General features: G+C 44.4%; 1 pseudogene; it reads left to right on the forward strand.

Annotated features, from left to right (window-relative positions):
- Positions 1–680: 680 nt before the first annotated feature.
- LOC135538181 (leucine-rich repeat and immunoglobulin-like domain-containing nogo receptor-interacting protein 1-B) lies at positions 681–27,107 on the forward strand (annotated as a pseudogene).
- The last annotated feature ends 396 nt before the right edge of the window (positions 27,108–27,503 follow it).

Here is a 27,503-nt window from a genome sequence, read left to right on the forward strand (position 1 = left end):
CCTCTCTGTCTCCCTCCCTCCCTCCCTCTCTGTCTCCCTCCCTCCCTCTCTGTCTCCCTACCTACCTTCCTCCCCCTCTCTGTCTCCCTACCTCCCTCTCTGTCTCCCTCTCTGTCTCCCTACCTCCCTCTCTGTCTCCGTATCTACCTTCCTCCCTCCCTCTCTGTCTCCCTACCTACCTTCCTCCCTCCCTCTGTCTCCCTACCCCTTCCCTCTTTCTTTCCATCTCTCACCCTCTTCTACATATCCTTTTTTGATCTTCCTCTATCCCCATCTTCCTCTATCCCCATATTCCATTATTCATTTTATTTTTCACTTTTATTTTTCACATTCTGTCTTTCACAACCCTCTTTCTGCAGCTCCCCAGCTAATTTGAATCAAGCTGGAAATGGGGACGTTCAACCCTCCCTCCCTCCCTCCCTCCCTCCCTCCCTCCCTCCCTCCCTCCCTCCCTCCCTCCCTCCCTCCCTCCCTCCCTCCCTCCCTCCCTCCCTCCCTCCCTCCCTCCCTCCCTCCCTCCCTCCCTCCCTCCCTCCCTCCCTCCCTCCCTCCCAATGCATTGCAGCTCCTCCCTGCACCTTGCTCAGCAGCAGCCCCTCCCTCTATCTCTCTCCTCTCTATCTATCTCCTCTCTATCTCTCTCCCCTCTCCCTCTCTCCCCTCTCCCACTCTCTGTCTCACTCAGCTCGGTGCAGCATGTATGTTAGAGTGTCTGAGACACTGGAGCCTGTGTTTACATGCAAGCCTATCAGTGGAGGTGGATTTAGAGCATCTGGAGGATCCAGGCATCTCCCATGCTCCTCACCGGGGACTCACCTCCTTTTATCTCGCCTCGGGTATCCCATTTCTCCCTTTGAATCCTCCTTTCAATGGCCTCTTCAATCTCTGCCCTGCTCTCTGAGGCATTTTGGATTTCCTTGGCAACGTGGAGCAGCTTAAATTAGAATTCTGTGCATGACGGTCCTGGTAAGTAGCCTCCTCTGTCTGTTCTGTGGGTTTCCAGCACTGAGCCATAGAGGCAAGCTCATCATGGTGCATTGGTGGGGCAGAATTGGCAGGAAATTTTTTGTCTGGACAAATGGTATGTATTGAAAGGGGGAAAGGGAGAGCGAGAGAGAGAGAGAGAGAGAGAGGGAGGGAATGTTCAATGATCATTCTACTGAATACGATTCAGGACCAGGTTTGTTCTGTCACCTGGATGCTGCCATTTATTTAAATGTGTAAGAGCATACATGTAGGCTACTGTGTGTGTGTATCGTGTGTGTGTGTGTGTGTGTATGGTGTGTATGGTGTGTGTGTGTATGGTGTGTGTGTTTGCATTTGTGCACCGGTTTGTACCTGTATGTTGTGTGTGTACGGTGTGTCTGTCTCTGTGTATATTGTCTGTGTGTGTGTACGGGGTGTCTGTGTGTGTGTACGGGGTGTCTGTGTGTTATAGTACAGTGTGTGTCTGTGTGTGTACGGTGTGTACGATGTGTCTGTGTGTGTGTACAGTGTGTCTGTGTGTGAGTACGGTGTGTCTGTGTGTGAGTACGGTGTGTGTGTGTGAGTACGGTGTGTGTGTGTGTGTGAGTACGATGTGTGTGTGTGAGTACGATGTGTGTGTGTGAGTACGATGTGTGTGTGTACGGTGTGTCTGTGTGTGTGTACGGGGTGTCTGTGTGTGAGTACGGTGTGTGTGTGTACGGTGTGTCTGTGTGTGTGTACGATGTGTCTGTGTGTGTACGGTGTGTCTGTGTGTGTGTACGGTGTGTGTGTGTGAGTACGGTGTGTGTGTGTGTGAGTACGATGTGTGTGTGTGAGTACGATGTGTGTGTGTGTGTGTACGGTGTGTCTGTGTGTGTGTACGGGGTGTCTGTGTGTGAGTATGGTGTGTGTGTGTACGGTGTGTCTGTGTGTGTGTACGGGGTGTCTGTGTGTTATAGTACAGTGTGTGTGTGTGCGGTGTGTCTGTGTGTGTGTACGGGGTGTCTGTGTGTGTGTACGGTGTGTCTGTGTGTGTGTACGGGGTGTCTGTGTGCGTGTACGGGGTGTCTGTGTGCTATAGTACAGTGTGTGTCTGTGTGTGTACGGTGTGTACAGTGTGCGGTGTGTCTGTGTATAACTGTTTCTCTTTGTGTGTGTGCATGAATGTCTCTGTATGTGAGTCTCTCATGTGCTCCCGTGTCCCTGCAGTCTCCATATGTATTTTAAAGGTGTGTCATATTGCTAGTGTAGGGGTGTGTGTGTGATGGAGCGTGCCTGCCGTGTGTTCCTGTCTGAGTGCTCCTCCACCACCATGCTTATTGTAGCGCCAACTAATCTGTCCTTGTTAGCACGCCTCTTTCTAAAGACCCTAAACACGTCGTCTAGCCTGACACTGATTTGCTTCCGGAGGTCAAACCTCATTCAATCACAATGAATTTGCTCTGTTCCCTCTGGGGTTGAAAGAATGGTGTTTCATTTCACCCACAGGTTCCAGGGAAGGCTTTTTGTCCCATTTGTATGTAGGTCAAACACCCCAGCCTCTCATCCGTTCTCTCTCTCTGTGTGTGTGTGTGTGTGTGTGTGTGTGTGTGTCTGTGTGTGTGTCTGTGTGTGTCTGTGTGTGTGTGTGTCTGTGTGTGTGTGTGTCTGTGTCTGTGTGCTTGTGTGTGTGTGTGTGTGTGTGTGTGTGTGTGTCTGTGTCTGCTGAGTCTGTGTGTGTGTGTGTGTGTGTGTGTGTGTGTGTGTGTGTGTGTGTGTGTCATCCTTTCATCCTTCCAGCCTGCATTATTTGCATCCCTCATAATTCTGCCCGGCTGCAGTGCTCTGGCACACAGTATAAATCTATAGAGACTCTTCTACCTCCTATAGATGCAGCAGCTGCCTGCAAGCCACTAGCTGACACCTCTAGCTGGTGAAGTTGAGGCTGTTTTTGCTTAGAGACACACTACACTGTTGGTTACTGGACACGAGGCTCCCTAAGATATGCGAGACGGGGAAGAGACTTCTCTTCCACTGGTTTCACCCCACTGCTATTTTGTAACACTGTGAGACACAAAGATGCAAAAATGCAATGTTTCCTAAATTGCTTCCTAATCTAAAAAAATAATCCTATCCAACACTACCTAGTTCATCTCCTTCATCACTACCTAGTTCATCTCCTTCATCACTACCTAGTTCATCTCCTTCATCACTACCTAGTTCATCTCCTTCATCACTACCTAGTTCATCTCCTTCATCACTACCTAGTTCATCTCCTTCATCACTACCTAGTTCATCTCCTTCATCACTACCTAGTCCATCTCCTTCATCACTACCTAGTTCATTTCCTTCATCACTACCTAGTTCATCTCCATCATCACTACCTAGTTCATCTCCTTCATCACTACCTAGTTCATCTCCTTCATCACTACATAGTTCATTTCCTTCATCACTACCTAGTCCATCTCCTTCATCACTACCTAGTCCATCTCCTTCATCACAACCTAGTCCATCTCCTTCATCACTACCTAGTTCATTTCCTTCATCACTACCTAGTTCATCTCCATCATCACTACCTAGTTCATCTCCTTCATCACTACCTAGTTCATCTCCTTCATCACTACCTAGTTCATCTCCTTCATCACTACCTAGTTCATCTCCTTCATCACTACCTAGTCCATCTCCTTCATCACTACCTAGTTCATCTCCTTCATCACTACCTAGTTCATCTCCTTCAGCACTACCTAGTTCATCTCCTTCGACCCACATGCACCTCTATGTAGTATTGTTGTGTCAGTAGGATACATGTTGGCATCAGCAGCCTCTGAAACGGTAGAAACATGGTCCACTCATCTCACATCCAACTAGTCCCCGACACAAGCATATGTTGTAGGCCATTACGTGAAATCTTTTTCCTGTCTTCTCTAATATGTCATGATTATGAAGAACAAAATACAGAGGGAAACAAACAATCTAAACCTGAGATAGAGGTCACTTTGGAAATGTTGAAGAAACACAACATTGGGCTGAAAGGTTTCACCTGACACACAGGGCTACATTAATATACTGATAGAAAAGGGTTTGATCTGACTCACAGGGTTACATTAATATACTGATAGAAACGGGTTTGATCTGACACACAGGGTTACATTAATATACTGATAGAAACGGGTTTGATCTGACACACAGGGTTACATTAATATACTGATAGAAAAGGGTTTGATCTGACACACAGGGCTACATTAATATACTGATAGAAACGGGTTTGATCTGACTCACAGGGCTACATTAATATACTGATAGAAAAGGGTTTGATCTGACACACAGGGTTACATTAATATACTGATAGAAACGGGTTTGATCTGACACACAGGGCTACATTAATATACTGATAGAAAAGGGTTTGATCTGACACACAGGGTTACATTAATATACTGATAGAAACGGGATTGATCTGACTCACAGGGCTACATTAATATACTGATAGAAAAGGGTTTGATCTGACTCACAGGGCTACATTAATATACTGATAGAAACGGTAGAGGGATTGTTTTCCTTCCAATATTCTGAAAATATGCACAACCAAATACTTCAAGAGTAAATTCGATGCCTCCTCTACACATCAAAATAACAGAAATGAATATGTCTTTTAAAAACGTATGGATTGTGAGGTCAGAATGCTGCCGTGACGACCATTCGTTATATGGTAAAGGAGTAAGATAGGAGGTTCTCTCTCCAGATGAAGCCAGAAAGGACAACCAAATATTACTGAAAGTAACTTACATACATATACATACATACATACATACATACATACATACATACACACATACACACATACACACATACATACATACACACACACACACACACATACACACACACACACACACACACACACACACACACAGATAGATAGATAGATAGATAGGAAAACCCCCAGAATAGTTGATCCTTTCAAAAAGATACGCCACTGTTCAAAAGTTTGAGGTCACTTAGAAATGTCCTTTTTATTGAAAAATAAAAGTCCATTAAAATAACATCAAATTGATCAGAAATACAGTGTAGACATTGTTAATGTTGTAAATGACTATTGTAGCTGGAAGTGGCAGATTTTTTATGGAATATCTACATTTTGGCATACAGAGGCCCATTATCAGCAACCATCACTCGTGTTCCAATGGCACGTTGTGTTAGCTAATCCAAGTTTATAATTTTAAAAGGCTAATTGATTATTAGAAAACGTGCTGATTAAAGAAGCAACTAAACTGGCCTTCTTTAGACCAGTTGAGTATCTGGAGCATCAGCATTTGTGGGTTCGATTACAGGCTCAAAATGGCCAGAAACAAAGCACTTTCTTCTGAAACTCGTCAGTCTATTCTTGTTCTGAGAAATGAAGGCTATTCCATTCGAGAAATTACCAAGAAACTGAAGATCTTGTACAACACTGTGTACTACTCCCTTCACAGAACAGCGCAAACTGGCACTAACCAGAGTAGAAAGAGGAGTGGGAGGCCCTGGTGCACAACTGAGCAAGAGGACAAGTACATTAGAGTGCCTAGTTTGAGAAACAGACGCCTCACAAGTCCTCAACTGGCAGCTTCAATAATTATGCAAAACAACAGTCTCAACGTCGACAGTGAAGAAGCGACTCCGGGATGCTGGCCTTGTAGGCAGAGTTCCTCTGTCCAGTGTCTGTGTTCTTTTGCCTATCTTAATATTTTATTTTTATTGGCCAGTCTGAGATATTTCTTTGTCTTTGCAACTCTGCCTAGAAGGCCAGCATCCCGGAGTCGCCTCTTCACTGTAGACTTTGAGACGTATTCCAGGTATTTTTGAAGGGTAATGAAACATTTTCCTCATTTGGATCTATGTTTGGGTCTCGCAGGGTGAAATGGGAAAGCAGAAGGTCTATAGTAGTGTTTGTATTGTTTGTGCTGCAGCTTTAGGTTGATACATACAGTGTGTGTCACGATAACAAGGTGACAGTAGATATCAAACTACAGAACATCGATGCCACATGAAATGTGGGGCTTTCACATCGTGACTGAGCGAGTGATTAAAACCACGACGGTTACCTGGCAACACGTTACTGTCGGTGGTCTCATGTAACAATCTATGAAACCTTCATAAACACTCTTCTCCAGTTAGTCTTGCCATAATGAAAGCACAGATTCTTTAGCAAGCTCATCTGTTCAAGCACAATGTCAACACGTGATTCCTTATAATAAGTACAGCAGCACGCACATGATCTGGATATCAGGCTCATTCATATCAATGATGTGCAGTAGAAACGTACTGGAACAATATAATGTTCATTAAGTACCACTGAAAGCAGGACAATGTGTGTGAGCGCCACAGCGCCCCCTGGTTGTTTCAATACACTCACTGTTCATAGGCTACTACCGTTCGCTGATGTATGAGCCTATTGTGGGCCGCTGCTGTCTTTAAACATGCGATTGGCTCAACCGTGACATATCAGACAGGAAGTCATCACTCAGCACTGTTTTGACTCTGTAAGTAGATGTGTCTCACACATAATTCTGTTTTATCCTCTCAGACCACACAGAGATGCTACAGAGATGCGGTCATGGTATAATGATTGTCTATAGCCTTGCTGTTACATTGTTCTCCTGGCCTATAGTGGTCATATGAAGGGTCTGTTCTGAATGTACACCTCAGGGTCTTGGTACTTAAACTGAACCCAATAACCATGGGCTCTTTCTCCCATTTAACCTGTGTAATTGATTGTGTTGTCTGTACAGTTGGGTAGCATGTAAGCACTGGGAACGCCAATCTATATGCAGTTCCAAGATTGATAATTGCACTTTGATCGATTTGATTCAAATGGGAATGTTTTAACTATCTAGCAGAGGATGCCTCCATAGCGTCCTACTTGGCTTTTAACAGGATGGAAAACCAAATAGTGGTTAAAGTTGAGGACAATGCAGACGATGGCTGCACACAGTCTCTCTGGTGGTCTGACTGGTCATTACAGTAGTGAGGCGGTTCACTAGCCCCACTTCTGTTACACACAAGACGGAATAGAATGCAAGTCATCAACAAGCCATGACTCGTTCAACTCTTGACACGCAAAAAAAACAGATCTATAGATTAACATGTACACTGTAGGCCAACTTCCTGTTCAACAGTCCATCCACACCGCCCATCTCTTCCATTGTGTGACCCTGTTGTGAGCAGTAGCTTTTCATGTAAATCAAGTCTGTGCCAAGGATATTTAGTCTGCCTGTCCTGTACACTAGTCCTCGGTGAGATATGGGGGGAAGTCAGAGAGTGAATGGAGCTACAGAATGCTGTAATAGTGATGTGGAAGGATGGATGGATTATAATCTCAACAGGAAGAGTGTTAAGGATGCTGCTGAAACCACAGCATTGCAGTAAACAGATGTAGGATCTTAATTTGGTCACACTTTTATTGCTGAAAATGTTCCTGCAAAGCAGGAAATAAAAATGGTTGTGTATTCAAGGTTTAAACGTTTCTATACATTTCAGCCGATTCAATTTTGGATTGGAGACGCTTAATGTGAGTATGGAAGGAGAGTTTACAGTCTTGATTTTCCCTAACGAAAAATCTATCAGCCAGGACAAAAATGTCCATTAATTGTAATCCACATAATAATTCCCACTTCCTGTTGCTGCAGGATTATTTTCCTGCTGTAGCAAAGTTGCTCAAATTAAGATCCTAAATATGTAATGGTTCCTTCCTGTCAGGGACCGTTAAGACGGTCGGACCACATGTGGACCGCGTGCAGGCGGGAGGGACGGGTGAGACAGACAGACAGACAGACAGACAGACAGACAGACAGACAGACAGACAGACAGACAGACAGACAGACAGACAGACAGACAGACAGACAGACAGATCAGATCAGATCAGTCACGGGGTAGCCTACTCAATCTTGCTCTCTACAAATGTATTCACAAGGTCACAGTGGCGCTTCGCTGCAGCAGCCTCTCCCATTTAAATGTAATCATAACAGCTTTATGTAAAATATGATCCAGGCATGGTGGAGGATGTGGTTTGATTCTCCCCCTGACTCCTACACTCCACCGGCTCTATAATGCAGTGATCTTTGCATATTCTAAAACAAAGTGTGGGCTCCCGAATAAACACTCCTCCTGCCCATTTGTTGTAATTGTCACTGTGAATATTTAGGGAAGTATTGGCTAGAGTGAGCTATATCAGCTAAATGAATATGAGAACGAAGATAGCTGGTGGTAATTATTATACGGGCGATTTGGGATGAAAAAAATCTCCCAGAATCGTCCATTGTGCTGTCCATAAAGGGCCTTAAGAAGCTTGGCCGGTGGAAAATTGCCTTCAGGATTGCATTGAGCCACAGTTTTCAATTCTACTGGAAACTTGGATCCCTGTTGATACAGAGGGGAAAAGGTTTGTGTAATTACCAGCTTAGGCTGCTGCTATAGCGGGGAATCTCCAAGAGGAATGGTGTTAATGAGGAAAGAAGCACATCCCTTTACATAATTATTATTAGACATTCAGTCAGAGCAGAGAGAGACAGATCTGTGTGGAAATATGACCAATTAGACTCGGCGCAGGCTTTGCACCGCAAGTCATTTCATACAGAACAAAGCACCCAAATGAAGTGAAACCAACCGAACAGCGACCATTACAATGTGTTCAGCACTCGTACAGGGATGTGTCATGCAGCACCATTTTCTGCACATTACATAACGAGCTGATGTTCTTACAGATCAGATATTCTATTTGGGTTTTTCACATTTCAGGTATTCTTCGTCTGGTGCGTTCCAGTTCCTTCAACACAACAGGGTATTAGAACAGAGTGTAGCTAATTACGTAAGACGTCTTACTTACTAGTCCCTATGTACTGTACATTGGAGCAGGCCTATTGGTGGTAGTGGTGGGATCTCCTTGTAGGGCCAAGTCCAATGGATAAGCATGACAGAGGCATAGATTAACAGCAGTGGAGGCTGGTGACTTGAAAAATGGAGGAGGATGGGAGACCCACGGTGTAGGAGCGGACCGCAGGGAAACGACAGTGTGTTTCAGAAATCGTCAAAGACGTATTATTTTAACCGATGTGATTACGTGTTATCATCTTTGCTAAGTAAATACCGGAGGAAAGTGGAAAGCCTACTTGAGCGCACGTGGAAAAATGCGCTGCGTCAACATCTCTCTTTAATCAACATTTTTTGGATGATGAGATGGAAGTTATCTAATCATTTGGAATTGTTTTCCCAGAAAAGACAGTCGATAACGTTCGATATGTTCAGCAAGTAAAACATTGTAAAGTGCAATTACCTCTGAAAGCTCCTTATCGTTGCCCTTGTTGGCAGAACTTTCCCTTTCCCCATGTCCTCTATCAACGCAGCTTTTTCCCAGAAGCTTGAATCTGACGTGGGCATTTATATGCTCCCAGGTTTTGTTTTGCCGTTTAGCTGATCGATCGATGTTCTTCAGGTCTCTGTACCCACCATTCCACCAAGGCTCAGGCTTTCCAAAAAGCGGGCGAGCAATACAGGCTTTGATGACAGGCTCCCTGTTTAACCAGCTATACTTTCGAAACCAGTTGGTTTTGAACAGAGGTCAGAGGTCAACCTTTGCTTTAAATTTGCACCTTTTCTGTGTAGTCCAGAGAATGAAAGGGGTTCTTCAACAAAACGTCCACAACATTTTCGTCAGTGTTGGCCATTCTACCATTCTGGTAGAATTTTTATTTATAAATTGCACTAACTCGGCACAAAAATGTAGTTTTAAAACTAAGAAAATAATGTATAATATACCTCCTCCGTCTCCTGTAATTTGAAAAAAACTAATTTGAATTGAATAATATCCCCAAAATGCTCAAATATCACTTTTCCTCTCTATCCAACAATGTCACAAAGCTTCTCAACACATTGAACCCCCATAATGCTCTGTGGCACAATCCCAATACAACACTAGGTTAATTCTCTGACTATAATTCTGTGATTGGATGGACAACATGTCAATTCATGCTGCAAAAGCTTTGATTGGTTGCAGTACGTACTCCGGAAGTGGTCATAATTAGGGGGTGAGGCCTATGAGCCTCCTAGGTTTTGTATTGAATTCAATGTAGCCAGAAGAGGACGGAAGCTAACTGTCCTCCGGCTACACCATGGTGCTACAGTACTGTTGACGTTACTGTAGACCTTCACTGTAGACCTTCATTATAATTAATTATTTGGTGACATATGAATATATTTAGCATAGTTTTATCTAAAAATTATAACTTTTAAATGTTTCTAATGATTTTATTTGTAAGAAATTGGTCCTCCCCTTCCTCCTCTGAGGAGCCTCCACCAATTAACAGTAACTGCATATTGTTTTGTTGTTAATTCTACAAAGTAATCAGTCATTTACACTAAAAAGTCATATTCAGAGTATTTAAATGATGGAGAATTAGCCTACATGAGCAGGGGCCACTTGGAGGACATTTTCGGGGTCCCTGTGTCTTCAGATTCACGGACACCCAAATATCACCTGAGTATATTTTAACATGGCCTGTGGATTAACCAGACACACCATTTCTCTTATTAGTAGTAATCATTTGCCATTGACCTTGAAACATGTTATCATAATGGGGAACCATTAACTTGAAGAGCATATCAAGATATTATTTCTGAATCAGAAGGTATAACACAAGCTCTCTGGTAGGAGCTCAGCTCTTCGAATCCCCCCAGCCTAGTTTTGCTATCTTCACTTCAGTGTGCAAGGGCTTATTCTGTGGGATTCAAGGCTGCAGATAGAAACGATTTGCAAAGCTGGTAAAATCCCCTATTCTGCAAGACAGAGAACAATGGCTCTTCTATTAACACTCCATTTCTGTCTGGATGTGCTGTGACATTGTGCCCTAACAAATCAGCCCACGGGGGAATCCCAATGTGGTCGTAGTATAAAACGTGTTCTTCTCCTTTCCTGCACCAGCACTGACTGGAAAAAGTGAAAGCAATCATGATATGGAGGCATTCAATACTTAGCTTTCACTTTCCACATGTTGTCAGATCAGCCGAGAAAAGGAGATGAGGAAGCCTCTTTAGACTATTGGGACCAACTGCTGTCTGGTTGCCATGGCAGCGGACAGTCTTTCCAAGTGTTCTGTGTCTGAGATCCAGTAACCAATTGTAGTTCTTGCTCTGGCAGTTCCTCCCATGGTACACATACATTAGAGAAAAAGACAGACCCCTAAAATAGTCCCAATCCAATATCATAGACAAGCAACCAGGATGTTGAAACCTTTGGAGTAAACATGAATTTGAACTGAGATCACTTTTCAGTCCAGTAGCAGCCGGGAGGCTTTCACCTAAACAAACCTACATGTACATAATACAACAATACAACCTCGTACCCTAGTACAGTGACTCGGTACCGGTACTACTTGTATATAGCCTGTATATAGCCTCATTAATGTTATTTTATTGTGTTACTGTTACCTTTTTATCTATTTGTTAATGTTCTTTCGTTTTAACTGCATTGTTTGGAAAAGGCTCGTAGGTAAGCATTTCACGGTAAAGTCTACCTACACTTGTTGTACTGAATTTGGCGCATGTGACAAATAACATTTGATTTGATTTGTGTTGTGTTGTGTGGTTGGAGCCCTGTGTTCCAAGCTGTCAATTTTATCCCCTTGTTTTGTGTGTTCTAGAGTAGGCGTGCCTGCTCAGATCTCCTTGTTTTGTGTGTTCTCTAGAGTAGGTGTACCTGCTCGGGTCCCCTTGCTTTGTGTGTTCTCTAGAGTAGGTGTGCCTGCTCGGGTCCCCTTGTTTTGTGTGTTCTCTAGAGTAGGTGTACCTGCTCGGGTCCCCTTGCTTTGTGTGTTCTCTAGAGTAGGTGTACCTGCTCGGGTCCCCTTGCTTTGTGTGTTCTCTAGAGTAGGTGTGCCTGCTCGGGTCCCCTTGCTTTGTGTGTTCTCTAGAGTAGGTGTACCTGCTCGGGTTCCCCTTGCTTTGTGTGTTCTCTAGAGTAGGTGTGCCTGCTCGGGTCCCCCTTGCTTTGTGTGTTCTCTAGAGTAGGTGTACCTGCTCGGGTCCCCTTGCTTTGTGTGTTCTCTAGAGTAGGTGTGCCTGCTCGGGTCCCCTTGCTTTGTGTGTTCTCTAGAGTAGGTGTGCCTGCTCGGGTCCTTTGTGTGTTCTCTAGAGTAGGTGTGCCTGCTTTGTGTGTTCTCTAGAGTAGGTGTGCCTGCTCGGGTTCCCCTTGCTTTGTGTGTTCTCTAGAGTAGGTGTGCCTGCTCGGGTCCCCCTTGCTTTGTGTGTTCTCTAGAGTAGGTGTGCCTGCTCGGGTCCCCTTGCTTTGTGTGTTCTCTAGAGTAGGTGTGCCTGCTCGGGTCCCCTTGCTTTGTGTGTTCTCTAGAGTAGGTGTACCTGCTCGGGTCCCCTTGCTTTGTGTGTTCTCTAGAGTAGGTGTACCTGCTCGGGTCCCCTTGCTTTGTGTGTTCTCTAGAGTAGGTGTGCCTGCTCGGGTCCCCTTGCTTTGTGTGTTCTCTAGAGTAGGTGTGCCTGCTCGGGTCCCCTTGCTTTGTGTGTTCTCTAGAGTAGGTGTGCCTGCTCGGGTCCCCTTGCTTTGTGTGTTCTCTAGAGTAGGTGTGCCTGCTCGGGTGCTTTGTGTGTTCTCTAGAGTAGGTGTGCCTGCTCGGGTCCCCTGTTTTGTGTGTTCTCTAGAGTAGGTCCCTGCTCGGGGGTCCCCTGTTTTGTGTGTTCTCTAGAGTAGGTGTGCCTGCTCGGGTCCCCTTGCTTTGTGTGTTCTCTAGAGTAGGTGTGCCTGCTCGGGTCCCCTTGCTTTGTGTGTTCTCTAGAGTAGGTGTGCCTGCTCGGGTCCCCTTGCTTTGTGTGTTCTCTAGAGTAGGTGTGCCTGCTCGGGTCCCCTTGCTTTGTGTGTTCTCTAGAGTAGGTGTGCCTGCTCGGGTCCCCTTGCTTTGTGTGTTCTCTAGAGTAGGTGTGCCTGCTCGGGTCCCCTTGCTTTGTGTGTTCTCTAGAGTAGGTGTGCCTGCTCGGGTCCCCTTGCTTTGTGTGTTCTCTAGAGTAGGTGTGCCTGCTCGGGTCCCCTTGCTTTGTGTGTTCTCTAGAGTAGGTGTGCCTGCTCGGGTCCCCTTGTTTTGTGTGTTCTCTAGAGTAGGTGTGCCTGCTCGGGTCCCCTTGCTTTGTGTGTTCTCTAGAGTAGGTGTGCCTGCTCTTGGGTCCCCTTGTGTTTGTGTGTTCTCTAGAGTAGGTGTGCCTGCTCGGGTCCCCTTGCTTTGTGTGTTCTCGGGTCCCCTTGCTTTGTGTGTTCTAGAGTAGGTGTGCCTGCTCGGGTCCCCTTGCTTTGTGTGTTCTCTAGAGTAGGTGTGCCTGCTCGGGTCCCCTTGCTTTGTGTGTTCTCTAGAGTAGGTGTGCCTGCTCGGATCTCACACATTTCCAAGCAGCAATCTTCCCTCCACTTGGATCGATCCCCTTCAATCAGCTGTCACTCAAACCTCATTAGCATATCCATCACTGTTTTAAAGGGGGGAAAGGCCCATTGGAACAGGCTCCTGTTGGAGGTCTAGGTGGAGTCGTCATGATGGACTGATACCTAGTCTTTTGTCTTTTCCCCCCCTTTGTGGTAGGCACTAGTAAAAGGGGCATGGTCTAACACAGGTTAAATAAGTGTATTGAATACCTATTCAATCCCTTCATCTGTTTGTGGTAATGAGGGAAAAGAGCACAGAAAAGGAAGTCATGCAAAAGCATTGAGATGCAACCCCATGTTTGAAAAGCTCCCCTGAAAGAGCATTGAGATGCACCCCATGTCCCTGAAGGAGGGGAGCACAGATGTGCTGCAGGCGAGAGTCTGTTGAATTAGATAAGAGAAGACAGACGAGACAGTTCTAAGTCATCAATGAGCTCTAATTTACTTCATTTCTCATGTAAAATCAACCTGCTGCACATGCAAAGTGTACTTTTATCAAGTACTTAATAACACTCAGCTTTTCATTTTGCGCAATCTACAGTATGTAGCCTACACTTTTGACAGTATTTTGAAAATGTTGAAATGCTTTGAAATTATCTTTGTTGTGATGGTTTGTGAAATTTGAGAATATTTATTGATTTTGGCTCAATCTGTCTGAGAAGTGTCTCTTTACAGTATTTCAACATCAAGGTGTCCAGAGGTTTTTTTTTCCGTAAGTCAACTTTTAACAGATTCTCAGCTGTCAGAAACTCAAAGCTTTGATCTAAATCTTAGAGTAGTCAAACGGAACATCAAAGGTGGGCCGTTTTAGACTAAAAATAAAGCTCAAGCATAAAAAATAAGTTGTTTCCGTTTCCATTTTAAATTGAAGGTATTGGGATGCCAACGCTTTACCCTTATTAGCTTCATGGTATTACAGTATCATTGAGATGTGAGGCTAACTCATTAGCTTCATGGTATTACAGTATCGTTGAGATGTGAGGCTAACTCATTAGCTTCATGGTATTACAGAATTGTTGAGATGTGAGGCTAACTCATTAGCTTCATGGTATTACAGTATCGTTGAGATGTGAGGCTAACTCATTAGCTTCATGGTATTACAGTATCGTTGAGATGTGAGGCTAACTCATTAGCTTCATGGTATTACAGTATCGTTGAGATGTGAGGCTAACTCATTAGCTTCATGGTATTACAGTATCATTGAGATGTGAGGCTAACTCATTAGCTTCATGGTATTACAGTACAGTATCATTGAGATGTGAGGCTAACTCATTCGCTTCATGGTATTACAATATCATTGAGATGTGAGGCTAACTCATTAGCTTCATGGTATTACAGTATCATTGAGATGTGAGGCTAACTCATTAGCTTCATGGTATTACAGTATCATTGAGATGTGAGGCTAACTCATTCATGGTATTACAGTGTCATTGAGATGGTATTACAGTATAGTATCATTGAGATGTGAGGCTAACTCATTAGCTTCATGGTATTACAGTATCATTGAGATGTGAGGCTAACTCATTAGCTTCATGGTATTACAGTATCATTGAGATGTGAGGCTAACTCATTAGCTTCATGGTATTACAGTATCATTGAGATGTGAGGCTAACCCAACCTGACTTATTGGTTACACTTCATGTGTCAGTACCTTTGACAGACCTTTTGATTTATTTAGATGGGATTCATTTTAATAACTGTCTCTAAGTATTATTTGGTCCAATAATTTGAGTAATTTGGTAAAGGAATTTTGAAGCAGGAAAGTATGAATTAGAAGTATCAACCTCTTTTAATACCCTGGTTTTCACTGATAGGCATAGCAGAATTGCTGCCTGTAAAATCAATATTTTTCTTGCCTTGAAGGTCAGTCACTATGTTACCAATTTGTGTGGAAGGGGAAGAGAAATAACAACATCCAACACGTTGTTTGCGTTTTGTGTTCCGACAAGTGGAAATGTGGAAATATGTTGTGTGCTGACGGTGTTCCCATTTCTCTGTTACAAAGTCAAACAAAATCCTTCATACTTCATGTGTTGTGAATGATTGAAAACATGTAGTGAATGATTGACAACTATCCTTATTTGCACAGCTGACACAATAGGCCAAGTTGTCTCATCTATAGTATGTTGTGTAAGGTTGTTTGCTATAGTTAGTTTTGAATATTTTGCCTTGAATAGTTTTCTTTGAATAGATAGCCTTGAATATTAAACATTGAATAGCTGGCCTTGAATAGTTAGCCTTGAACATTAAGCCTTGAATAGTTAGCCTTGAAAAGTCACTGGTCATAATAACAACCCCCACCCGTTGCACGCCAGCAGGAATATCTCACTGGTCATCCCCAAAGCCAACATCTCCTTTGACCGCCTTTCCTTCCAGTTCCTGCTGCCAATGACTGGAACGAATTGCAAAAATCGCTGAAGTTGGAGACTTATATCTCCCTCACTAACTTTAAGCATCAGCTATCTGAGCAGCTTACCGATCACTGCACAGCCCATCTGTAAATAGCCCATCCAATCTACCCGCCTCATCCCCCATATTGTTTTTATTTACTTTTTTTCTCTTTTGTACACCAGTATTTCTACTTGCACATCATCATCTGCACATCTATCACTCCAGTGTTAGTTTGCTAAGTTGTAATTACTTCGCTACTTTGGCCTATTTATTGCCTTACCTCCTCACGCCATTTGCACACACTGTATATAGACTTTTTCTGTTGTGCTATTGACTGTACATTTGTTTATTCCACATGTAACTCTGTGGTGTTGTTTGTGTCACACTGCTTTGCTTTATCTTGGCCAGGTCGCAGTTGTAAATGAGAACTTGTTCTCAACTGGCCTTCCTGGTTAAATAAAGATGAAATGAAAAAAAAAAAAATAGTTAGTTGAATAGCCTTGAATAGTTGGCATTGAATAGTTAGCCTTGAATAGTTAGCATTGAATAGTTAGCCTTGAATAGTTAGCCTTGAAAAATGAGGCTCATAGGTCATAGAATAGTATTTGATTTATTATGGATCCCCAATAGCCAAGAACAGCAGCTACTCTTCCTGGGGTCCAGCAAAATTAAGGGAATTATACAATTTAAAAAAACATTACAATACATCCACAACACATTAAGTGTGTGCCCTCAGGCCACTACTCTACTACCACATATCTACAATACATAATTTTGTTATGTTAGTTGCATTGAATAGTTAGCCTTGTGTGTGTGTAGGTGAATAGTATTTGGATTTATTATGTGTGGGGTCCAGCAAAATTGAATTATACAATTTAAAAAAACATTACAATACATCCACAACACATTAAGTGTGTGTGCCACTACTCTACTACCACATATCTACAATACATAATTTTGTGTGTGTGTGTGTGTGTGTGTGTGTGTGTGTGTGTGTGTGTGTGTGTGTGTGTGTGTGTGTGTGCATGAGTCTGTGCCTGTTTCTTCACAGTCCCCGCTGTTCCATTAGGTGTATTTTTTATCTCTTTTTTAAATAAAAATGTACCGCTTGCATGAGTTACTTGATGTGGAATAGAGTTCAATGTAGTCATGGTTCTATGTGGTTCTGTATAGACAGGGAATGTGTAGACATTCACAGTGTAAGTGGACCACTCCCTGTGATAACCAGCTTCCTTGCTCAGCTGCATCTTACAGGAGAGAGAGGGGGGGTGGATGGTAGAGAGAAAAATGTGTCAGAATGTGATGAGAACGAGAGGTCCAGAGAGGAAAGGGAGGAAGGTCCACTGTGATTCCTCCCAAGGTCATTATTAAGAGGACATGGAGAGAGGGATGGAGAGACAGGGAGAGAGGGATGGAGAGACAGATGGAGAGACAGGGAGAGAGGGATGGAGTGACAGGGAGAGAGGGATGGAGAGACAGGGAGAGAGAGATGGAGAGACAGGGAGAGAGGGATGGAGAAACAGGGAGAGAGTGATGGAGAGACGAGAGAGAGATGGAGAAACGGAGAGAGAGATGGAGAGACGGAGAGAGAGATGGAGAGACAGGGAGAGAGGGATGGAGAGACAGGGAGAGAGAGATGGAGAGACGGAGAGAGAGATGGAGAAACAGGGAGAGAGGGAGGTGGAGACAGGGAGAGAGGGATGGAGAGACAGGGAGAGAGGGATGGAGATGGAGAGACGGAGAGAGAGATGGAGAGACAGGGAGAGAGGGATGGAGAGACAGGGAGAGAGGGATGGAGAGACAGGGAGAGAGGGATAGAGAAACAGGGAGAGAGGGAAGTGGAGACAGGGAGAGAGGGATGGAGGAACAGGTTCTATGTGGTTCTGTATAGACAGCGAATGTATAGACATTCACAGTGCAAGTGGACCACTCCCTGTGATAACCAGCTTTCTTGCTCAGCTGCATCTACCAGGAGAGAGAGGGGGGGTGGATGGTAGAGAGAAAAATGTGTCAGAATGGGATGAGAACGAGAGGTCGAGAGGAAAGGGCTAGCAGTCCTACAACTGCAGGAGAGAGGAGGAAGAGGAAGATCCACTGTGCTTCCTCCCAATGTCATTATTAAGAGGACATGGAGAGAGTGATGGAGAGACAAGGAGAGAGGGATGGAGAGACAGGGAGTGAGAGATGGAGAATCAGGGAGAGAGAGAGGTGGAGAGATGGAGGTGGAGACAGGAAGAGAGGGATGGAGAGACAGGGAGAGAGGGATGGAGAAACAGGGAGAGAGAGAGATGGAGAAACAGGGAGAGAGGGATGGAGAGACAGGGAGAGAGGGATGGTGAGACAGGGAGAGAGGGAGGTGGAGAAAGGGAGGTGGAGAATGGGAGAGAGGGATGGAGAGACAGGGAGAGAGGGATGGAGAAACAGGGAGAGAGGGATGGTGAGACAGGGAGAGAGGGATGGAGAGACAGGGAGAGAGGGAGGTGGAGACAGGGAGAGAGGGATGGAGAGACAGGGAGAGAGGGATGGAGAGACAGGGAGAGAGGGATGGAGAGACAGGGAGAGAGGGAGGTGGAGACAGGGAGAGTGGGATGGAGAGACAGGGAGAGAGGCAGGGAGAGGGGGATGGAGAGACAGGGAGAGAGGCAGGGAGAGGGGGATGGAGAGACAGGGAGAGAGGCAGGGTGAGAGAGATGGAGATGGAAACAGAGAGAGAGGTAGGTGGAGAGAGGGGTTGAATTTCCTGTTTTTATGGGTTGAATTTCCTCCAAAGTGGAAAGAAATGAGATCATGCACTAAACTCCAATACAAACATGCAAAGTGATTTGAGACAGAAAGCAACATTGGTAATGGGTTCTCTTGTCATTTTAATTTTAAGGGTTATTTCAATTACATTGTTTGGTTTATTTCTGCCCCATGTAAAATAACAAATAAAAATACAAACATTTGCAAGTGAATCCCGGATGACATAACTCAGTAAAATATCCTGTAACCCTTCTCTCACTGCAACATATTTTCACAGGAAGACGAAACATCAAATAAGACTGCATGACTTTAGGTTAGGATACAACTAAAGCACCAAAGCACAGCAATGCCTTTCATCCACACGTCCATGTTATTGTCTGGACATGCAGTGGGCGATACAGGCTACGTTTACACAGGCAGCCCAATTCTGATCTTACGCCCAGTTACGCCCAGTTATGAGTTGGTCAAAAGAACAATTCTTCGCAAAAGATCAGAATTGGTGTGCCTGCGTAAATGCAGCCTTAGTCATGTGTTAGCGAGTTGTTATTCCAGACCCCTTTGACTCATTGTGTTTGGCATTTCATCACAGTTCAAAATGACGTCACAACATTTACATTCAAGTGCTTTTATCAGTTCAAATATCAACATGTCTCCTTCGTCCTTTTTATTTTCCTCGGCTGGTAGACTGATGTCCTGTCTGGGCTCAATGAAGACCAGCCATTTTATCTATCAGATGTTACAAAAATAAACAATCTCTAAAGCTTTGCATGGAACAAAATGTTATGTTTGTCATGTTAGTTTCTTTTCTTCCCCATGTGCTGGTATTTTTTTGTGTGTTAAGATTATTGCGTATTAGTTCGATGTTTGATAGATGTTTGATTGTGTGGAATATTCCAAACCCTCAATTAGCATCAGTGAGATTTCACAGTCATTAACCCAATATATTCATGAACCCAAGGTTCAATTCTCATCTATATTGTGTGGCATATCCCAAACCCTCAATTAGGTTGGGTGGAGGTCTGTGAATGCTTTTAAACCAACCTGATCTATCCATTCACAAGCCACACAATAATACTGTATGGTGAAAGGTTGAAACATGTTCTTGCAGTTTGAAACCAACAGAGTAGATTTTGTTGTATTACAGGAGTTGTTGTATTACAGGAGTTGTTATATTACAGGAGTTGTTGTATTACAGGAGTTGTTGTATTACAGGAGTTATACTGTCACTATACAACCCTTTGAAAAATGTGAATTTAGATTGGAGGAGAAATGTAGAAGACAGTTAGACCTACTGGGTCGCTGGTCCTGCTAAAAGAACAGTCCCAACTGTTCTAATGGCAGTACTTTCTCTCCGTCTGGCATTTGTAAGGTGTAATTTGTGTTACCACACTGCTACCAGCAGAATCCCTCTCATCCTACTGTCACGTCTGTTTTGTTAATCGTACAACTATGTGACACAAGTTGCACAAAGAGAGATACTATCGAGCACTTCCGCCGAACAATTGAAGCACTCTTGAAAAACCATTATGTGTTGCAGAGAATGAGCTCCCTCACTTCTCATCTGTGTGAGTTCAAGCTGTTTATATGCTGATTCAGTACCACCACTTATCAGCAGTGACGACATGCCGGCTCTCTGGCAGGAGACTGTTTCTGTTCCACTTGATACTTCCATTCATACTCGACAACCTGGACAGCTTTGTACAACTCTCTACTGTACACTCATCATTTTGCTCCTCTCGCTGGGGGAAACCCAGTCCAGGTAGAGCTGTGGTTCTGATCTAGTGCGTAGTACTACTGGCGTATTATACTTTCATTAAACTGTAATGGAGTGTTTCTCAGAAATACCTGAAAAACAGATGTCTGTCGATCAAAGTGAAATACTTCCTAGAGTATTTATCTTTTGGAGAACGCATCGGAGACCACAGAAATGTTTAATAACAATGGTTAGCTTACTACTTCATCAACCACATAAACCATGAAATCTTACTGTACTGCCCAGTGGTTAAATATGATGTCGACCGCAGCCACTCTTGGAAGCCAAATGCAGCATGTGCCATAGAACTAGAATCCATAGAACAAGCCTCCCTATTCAAGTCAATGATGGCATAATGGGTGGATTATATTTCTATGGTATGTGCCACATAGTTTTGGTTACTGCGGTTACCGTGGTCCTAAAATGGAACCTTTGATCATTCGTTTATGTCCAGGAATCTGTCCCTGGAGAAATGTACAGTCTAGTGAACATGTTTAGACCCTGGAGAAATGTACGGTCTAGTGAACATGTTTAGTATCTGTCCCTGGAGAAATGTACAGTCTAGTGAACATGTTTAGTCCCTGGAGAAATGTACAGTCTAGTGAACATGTTTAGTATCTGTCCCTGGAGAAATGTACAGTCTAGTGAACATGTTTAGTCCCTGGAGAAATGTACAGTCTAGTGAACATGTTTAGTATCTGTCCCTGGAGAAATGTACAGTCTAGTGAACATGTTTAGACCCTGGAGAAATGTACAGTCTAGTGAACATGTTTAGTATCTGTCCCTGGAGAAATGTACAGTCTAGTGAACATGTTTAGTATCTGTCCCTGGAGAAATGTACAGTCTAGTGAACATGTTTAGTATCTGTCCCAGGAGAAATGTACAGTCTAGTGAACATGTTTAGTATCTGTCCCTGGAGAAATGTACAGTCTAGTGAACATGTTTAGTATCTGTCCCTGGAGAAATGTACAGTCTAGTGAACATGTTTAGTCCCTGGAGAAATGTACAGTCTAGTGAACATGTTTAGTATCTGTCCCTGGAGAAATGTACAGTCTAGTGAACATGTTTAGTATCTGTCCCAGGAGAAATGTACAGTCTAGTGAACATGTTTAGTCCCTGGAGAAATGTACAGTCTAGTGAACATGTTTAGTATCTGTCCCTGGAGAAATGTACAGTCTAGTGAACATGTTTAGTCCCTGGAGAAATGTACAGTCTAGTGAACATGTTTAGTCCCTGGAGAAATGTACAGTCTAGTGAACATGTTTAGTATCTGTCCCTGGAGAAATGTACAGTCTAGTGAGCATGTTTCCTCCCTGGAGAAATGTACAGTCTAGTGAACATGTTTAGTCCCTGGAGAAATGTACAGTCTAGTGAACATGTTTAGTCCCTGGAGAAATGTACAGTCCAGTGAACATGTTTAGTATCTGTCCCTGGAGAAATGTACAGTCTAGTGAACATGTTTAGTATCTGTCTCAGGAGAAATGTACAGTCTAGTGAACATGTTTAGTCCCTGGAGAAATGTACAGTCTAGTGAACATGTTTAGTATCTGTCCCAGGAGAAATGTACAGTCTAGTGAACATGTTTAGTATCTGGAGAAATGTACAGTCTAGTGAACATGTTTAGTCCCAGGAGAAATGTACAGTCTAGTGAACATGTTTAGTCCCTGGAGAAATGTACAGTCTAGTGAACATGTTTAGTATCTGTCCCTGGAGAAATGTACAGTCTAGTGAACATGTTTAGTCCCAGGAGAAATGTATAGTCTAGTGAACATGTTTAGTCCCTGGAGAAATGTACAGTCTAGTGAACATGTTTAGTCCCTGGAGAAATGTACAGTCTAGTGAACATGTTTAGTCCCTGGAGAAATGTACAGTCTAGTGAACATGTTTAGTATCTGTCCCAGGAGAAATGTACAGTCTAGTGAACATGTTTAGTCCCTGGAGAAATGTACAGTCTAGTGAACATGTTTAGTATCTGTCCCAGGAGAAATGTACAGTCTAGTGAACATGTTTAGTATCTGTCCCAGGAGAAATGTACAGTCTAGTGAACATGTTTAGTTTCTGTCCCTGGAGAAATGTACAGTCTAGTGAACATGATTAGTCCCTGGAGAAATGTACAGTCTAGTGAACATGTTTAGTTCCTGGAGAAATGTACAGTCTAGTGAACATGATTAGTCCCTGGAGAAATGTACAGTCTAGTGAACATGTTTAGTCCCTGGAGAAATGTACAGTCTAGTGAACATGTTTAGTATCTGTCCCAGGAGAAATGTACAGTCTAGTGAACATGTTTAGTCCCGGGAGAAATGTACAGTCTAGCGAAACCACAATGTTTGGTTAGTTACTGTATGTTCAGTATGTATATATGCCTACATTACCTGCATACAAGTGAGCCTCCCTGTTGCATGTATTTCATCAGATGTTTTTGGACTTGAGACCTTTTCTTTCACCATGCATTTTGGGAGAAACAAACAGTATTTCTGATTGACTTTTGAGTTTGTAGATTCTTGTTGCACTGTGCAGACAGCCTTTCCTCCTCTCGGTCTCTGTGGACTTTAGCCAGGAGTCAGTGAAATGGTTTGAGGACAGTGACATTTACCCTGTCCTTTAGGGACATTTAGCAACATTAGCGCATATTGATGGATGGTACAGATTTTTAGCTTGACTGTCAAATAAAGCCCTCTCAATACAGAGAATGTCCAGAGAGCTATTATTCTAACTTAGCATGGCTTCTTCACAGAGCACATCCCACAGACATGGATGAGCCTCAAAATTGTATGATCGATATGGGAACCAGAGCTTGAAGGCTTTTGCAAGTTAAAGCGTCCCTGAGTCTAAAGCAAATAAGGGTTTAAACAGTCTCTCTCTCTCCGTTTATCACTTCTCTGCAGCAATCTCCGTTGTAAATCACTCCAAGGTCGACAGCTCGCCAGCCAGCCGCATGGTGGTGTTGTGTTTAGTTGCAGGCAGCACACTTGTTTAGGTAGCACTTTGTTCATTTAATCCATTGAATTAAAGCACATTTGGGTAAACTATTTCTCATTCCAACTACTTGTCACAGGGAGATTGACAGGTGACTCAAGGTGTTTCTAACATCTGGAACAGTAACTGACAGACCCTGGAGCCCACAAGGCAGCCCATTTCTCCTCGGCCAGCAGATGAAGAGTTCATAAAGCCAGGATAAAGAATGTATCTGTCACGGTTGGATGGACAGTAGTTCTTTGGGGTTTACAGAAGACTTACAGTCCTATGTCGATAGAGCAGCAGTTGGTGTTTAGGACCGTGACACACAGATAAGAGAAGAGTAACAGAGAAGAGTAACCTGCAATCGGAATAGACAGAGAGTCTAGAGTACAATGTCCTCCAGGCAATTGTACAGAACAATACATTGTGTTCCATACAAGCCTGGCATAATTCTCTTTCACATTGGAAGTAGGTATCTCTCCATCATTTGTCAATTAAACTGACATTTGTTTATGGCTGTAAATACTTTGTCTGCTTCATTTAGTTGATTGAGGTTTATGCGAGAGCCTAATCGGAAGTGAGAAGGACGAATTTGAGCATTGTCGTTTATTGCATTAAAAAAAACAATTAAAGCTGTAATTCAGATGTGTCCTCTGTGACTGGCGTAGTTACTAAACAGCACAGGAATAGTTTGAAGAAGATTGTTGTTGTGAAAGGAAATCTGAGGTTTTCTGTTCACCTTCTGGTATTTCACCTGATATTTATACCACTTGTCTAACCCAGAGCCTTTAGTCCAAATCTGAGGCGGATGTTACCCCGTGACATCATCTTCTGGGCAAGAGTTATGATTTTTGTCTGTTGTGTGGCTAAATTATTGTTTGTTAAATAAACACAAATGTTTTTTTATATCAATAATACTTCAGGAGATAAGCGTCAAACCTGACAAAATAATATATTTAAAAAAAATGTGTTTATACATGTAGTTCTCCTTTAAATGTGCCAACCATCCCTCTTACTTCTGTCTCCGCAGGTAAGCAGTAGAATGGTGTCCGGGGAGGCAGGTGGGCACAGCTACCTGGTGGCGTGCTGGCAGCCCATCCTGGTCCTAATGCTGGGCACTGTCCTCTCCGGATCCACCACCGGCTGCCCGTCCCGCTGTGAGTGTAATGCTCAGGAACGTTCCGTGGTGTGCCATCGACGGAGGCTGGCCTCGTTTCCCGAGGGCATCCCCATCGAGACGAAACTACTGGACCTCAGCAAGAACCGTCTGAAAAGCCTGGGGCCTGAGGAGTTCATCAACTACCCACAGCTGGAGGAGCTGCAGCTCAATGAGAACAATATCTCTTCCATGGAGCCCGGGGCTTTTAGCAACCTTGTCGGCTTGCGGACTCTGGGGCTGCGCAACAACCAGCTTAAGCTAATCCAGTTGGGAGTGTTCACAGGCCTCAGCAACCTCACCCAGCTGGACATTAGCGAGAACAGAATTGTCATCCTGCTGGACTACATGTTCCAGGAGCTGTACAATCTGAAGGCTCTGGAAGTCGGCGATAACGACCTGGTGTTCATCTCTCACCGAGCGTTCCATGGCCTCAGCAGCCTGGAACAGCTGACCATGGAGCGCTGCAACCTGACGTCGGTGCCCACTGAGGCCCTGAGCCATCTGCACAACCTGCTATCGCTGCGACTACGCCACCTCACCGTCAATGCCGTCAGGGATTACTCCTTCAAGAGGCTTGAACGCCTGAAGGTGTTAGAGATCTCCTACTGGCCCTACCTGGACACCATGACCTCCAAATGCCTGTACGGCCTCAACATCACCTCCCTGACCATCACAAACTGTAACCTCACCGCCATCCCTTACCAGGCCATCCGACACCTTGGGCACCTTCTCTTTCTCAACTTGTCTTTTAATCCCATTCACACGGTGGAGGGGAACAAGCTGCACAATCTAATGAGGCTCCAGGCCTTCCACTTGGTAGGAGGGAGATTAGCCACAATCGAGCCCTACTCCTTCCGGGGCTTGAACCATCTCCGAGTCCTCAACGTATCCAGCAATAGCCTGAGCACCCTGGAGGAATCTGTGTTTCACTCCGTGGGGAACCTGGAGACCCTGGCACTGTACGGGAACCCACTGGCCTGCGACTGCCGACTGCTCTGGGTCTTCCGTCGCCGCTGGAGGCTCAACTTCAACCGGCAGCAGCCCTCCTGCTCTTTGCCCGAGGCCGTGCAGGGCAAGGAGTTCAAAGACTTCCCGACATCCTCCCCTCCGATTCCTTCACCTGCCAGAAGTCCAGGATACAAGACCACAAGGCACTGCAGAGGCACGTAGACGAGGGCACAACGGTCCATTACACATGCCAGGCGGACGGCGACCCAGCCCCCGTGATCATGTGGCTGTCCCCCAAGAAGCAGTTCATCACCACCAAGTCCGTGGGGCGTCTCAGCGTGTCCCCGAGGGCACGCTAGAGGTGCGCTACGCCCAGATCCAGGACAACGGTACCTACCTGTGCATCGCCAGCAATGCTGCAGGGAATGACACCAAGCCTGCCCACCTGCATGTGCACAGCTACTCGCCCAACTGGCCGCACCAACCCAACAAGACGTTTGCTTTCATCTCCAACCAGCCCAGCGAGGACGGGGCCAACGGGACCCTGGCCCAGGTTCCCTTCCCATTCGACGTGAAGACTCTGATCATCGCCACCACCATGGGATTTATCTCGTTCCTCGGCGTCGTCCTCTTCTGTCTCGTCATCCTCTTCCTCTGGAGCAGAGGAAAAGGCAACGTCAAGCCAAACATAGAGATTGAGTATGTACCGCGTAAGGCGGAGGCAGGTGAGAGTAGTCCAACCGGCGATGCGCCACGTAAATTCAACATGAAAATGATGTGAGACTCAAGCTTACTGACTTCAAATTGAGGGTGGACACACTATATTCTCTTTAAATATATGTGGAATTTATGAGAGATAGACATCTTGATACTATACCCAAGACTGTTTTACCTTCAGGGACTGAATCTTAAACAGCGAGTGTTGGATTTAAAAGTATTCAAATCTCTGTGCGTTTTTATGGGCAATAGTCATAAAGAAAATAAGCCAGTCATGTTTTATGCTCCTTTCAACCTGAAAAGGGAGATTGTCTTTATCTAGTCTTTTGATTGTTTTATTTTCTCTGTGTCTTGTTCTTCTTACCATGTACAATGAGCAAAGGAATGGTCGCAATACCACTTAAAGGGGTAGTTCACAATAATACTGAAATTGACAGCAGCAACGGTAAGAGGAATATCATGTCAATTTGTTTGAACTATACCTTTAATGGTTATGGGTTTTGAGCATATTACTGTATTATGAGCAGGCGCAATTCAAGCAATGTACGTTCCTTAGCATTCGGGAAAGTATTCAGACCCCTTTGACTTTTTCTAAATGTTGTTACGTTACAGACTTATTCTAAAATTGATTAAATCGTTTTTTTTAACTCATCAATGTACACACAACACCCGATAATAACAAAGCAAAAACAGGCTTTCAGACCCTTTACTCAGTAAACACCGGTATTTGGGGAGTTTTTCCCATTCTTCTCTGCAGATCCTTTCAAGCTCTGTCAGGTTGGAGGGTGAGCGTCGCTGCACAGCTATTTTCAGGTCTCTCCAGAGATGTTCGATGGGGTTCAAGTCCGGGCTCTGGCTGGGCCACTCAAGGACATTCTGAGACTTGTCCCGAAGCCACTCCTGCGTTGTCTTTGCTGTGTGCTTAGGGTCATTGTCCTGTTGGAAGGTGAACCTTCGCCCCAGTCGAGGTCCTGAATGCTCTGGAGCAGATTTTCATCAAGGATCTCTTTGTTCTTTGCTACGTTCATCTTTGCCTCGATCCTGATTAGTCTCCCAGTTTCTGCTGCTGAAAAAATCACCACAGCATGATGTTGCCACCACCATGCTTCACCGTCGGGATGGTGCCATGTTTCCTCCACACGTGACGCTTGCCATTCAGGCCAAAGAGAGTGTTTAGGTGCCTTTGGCAAACTACTAGCCGGCTGTCATGTGCCTTTTACTGAGGAGTGACTTCCGTCTGGCCACCGTACCATAAAGGCCTGACTGGTGGAGTGCTGCACAGATGGTTGTCCTTCTGGAAGGTTCTCCCATCACCACAGAGGAACTCTGTCAGAGTGACCATCGGGTTCTTGGTCACTTCCCTGACCAAGGCACTTCTCCCCCCATTGCTCAGTGTGGCAGTGAGGCCAGCTCTAGGAAGAGTCTTGGTGGTGCCAAGCCACTGT

Source organism: Oncorhynchus masou, unplaced genomic scaffold, assembly GCF_036934945.1.
Source record: "Oncorhynchus masou masou isolate Uvic2021 unplaced genomic scaffold, UVic_Omas_1.1 unplaced_scaffold_926, whole genome shotgun sequence".
Classification (NCBI taxonomy): Eukaryota; Metazoa; Chordata; class Actinopteri; order Salmoniformes; family Salmonidae; genus Oncorhynchus; species Oncorhynchus masou.